Source organism: Callithrix jacchus, chromosome 8 (genome assembly GCF_049354715.1).
Source record: "Callithrix jacchus isolate 240 chromosome 8, calJac240_pri, whole genome shotgun sequence".
Classification (NCBI taxonomy): domain Eukaryota; kingdom Metazoa; phylum Chordata; class Mammalia; order Primates; family Cebidae; genus Callithrix; species Callithrix jacchus.
The window spans coordinates 79,083,515-79,085,106 of NC_133509.1; the positions used below are offsets into that span (position 1 = coordinate 79,083,515).

The 1,592-nt window shown below is 46.0% G+C and overlaps 1 pseudogene; it reads right to left on the reverse strand.

Moving 5' to 3' along the window:
* LOC118145443 (small nucleolar RNA U13) lies at positions 1-89 on the reverse strand (annotated as a pseudogene).
* Between the last annotated feature and the right edge of the window lie 1,503 nt (positions 90-1,592).

The following is a 1,592-nucleotide window of genomic DNA, read 5'->3' on the forward strand; positions in this document are numbered from 1 at the left end:
TGTCAGACAAGTAATCTGCAGACATGGTAACAAAGTTCAAGGGAGGCACACCTCTGTGAGCATAAAAACGCAATCAACATGCTTAGCATTCTTTGTTTTTTATAGTATATGTGTCATGAACATTTACATCATTAATAATAAAATATGATCACTAACAACCTATGATAATTTATTGACTTTTTCATTTAAAAATATTTTTATTGGTTTACTAGAGGGAAGATGGCAGGAAACAGGCTGATGTGCAGCTCCCACTTAGACAGAAGAACAGAGTGTGGAAACTCACATCATGGACTTTTACTCCAGGAAGCAAAGCAGGAGCATACCAGGAAGACTGAAAGAAATCACAGATCCTTTGAAAGAGGCAGCAGGCCGCTGCAAATTCTGTAAAACGGGCAAAAAACTTTGAGTTCCCAAAGTGTGAGAGGGGAGTACCTGCCTCTAAGCACATACCCACTGGGGAACCTGAAACTCCAGATTACGGGAGAAGGATTTAACCTTACCTGGAGCTGCAATTAATTGAGTGTGAAATATAAAAGTAGAAGCAGCAGTGGAAAGAACATGGTAGGTACTCCCATTCTCCAGCTTGAGCCCAGAAAAGCCATCCCTCACTATATCTCACAGGGACCCTTGGGGAAGTCAGCCAGCAGAATGGGAAGGGTCAGAGTGAAAGAAGCTTCCAACTGAACTTTGTAATAATTTTGGCTGCGCACAAACTCTTTTGAGCAGAATCTGGAGGTGAAGGGAAACTGCTGCAAGAAGAAGAGCAGGAGTCTGGCAGACAATGTGGGGAGAAGGGTACAGGTGCGACCTGAAAGCCATGCTTCCTTTCTCACTGAGGAAACTTACAGCCTGAAGCTAGGTCTGAGTCCCACTCAGCAGGCTGCCTGGAGATAAGCTTGGGGCTGTTAGAGGAGGGAGCGAGACCAGCCATGCCAACTGTGTGGGAGCTGGGCGAGGCCTATTGCTACCAGCTTCCCCCACTTCCCTGGTGCCAGAGGCAGCCATAATCCCCCTTGATAATAACCCCACTGGTCTAAAGATCACCCCTCATTCCTCATAGTGGCCATGGCAAGCCCTGCCCAAGGACTGTCTGCCTAACCCTGCCCCAGCTGATATTTCTCTACTCACCCTGGTAAATCACACAAGACGTAAACTCCTCAGAGCTTTATGACCTTGCCTGTCACCTGAGAAACCCAAATACTTATCCTGGCCAACTTAGGGCAAGCTTCTATTTCCTTTCTGCTATCAAGGTAGTGCTCTCTCGAAAGCTCCATCTCCTGGCAGGAGGCCAACAAACTCAGGAACTTAAGATATTACAGCAACTTATGACAGAACACCACTGCTCCAAGGAAAGAGAAAACAATAGCTAATCCCACTGCCTACAACATCCTGGCTAACCAGTGGTCCTAGATTGTCCACTAGACAACTTCAAGGATAGCATAACCAGCGTTCAAGAAAACCAACACACTATCTACACACATATCTACAACTAAGGACTGTCAGAGAGTCTACTTCATACCCTTGCCACCTCTACCAGAGCAAGTGCTGATATCCATGGCTGGAAGATCTGAAGACAGATCACATCATGGGAC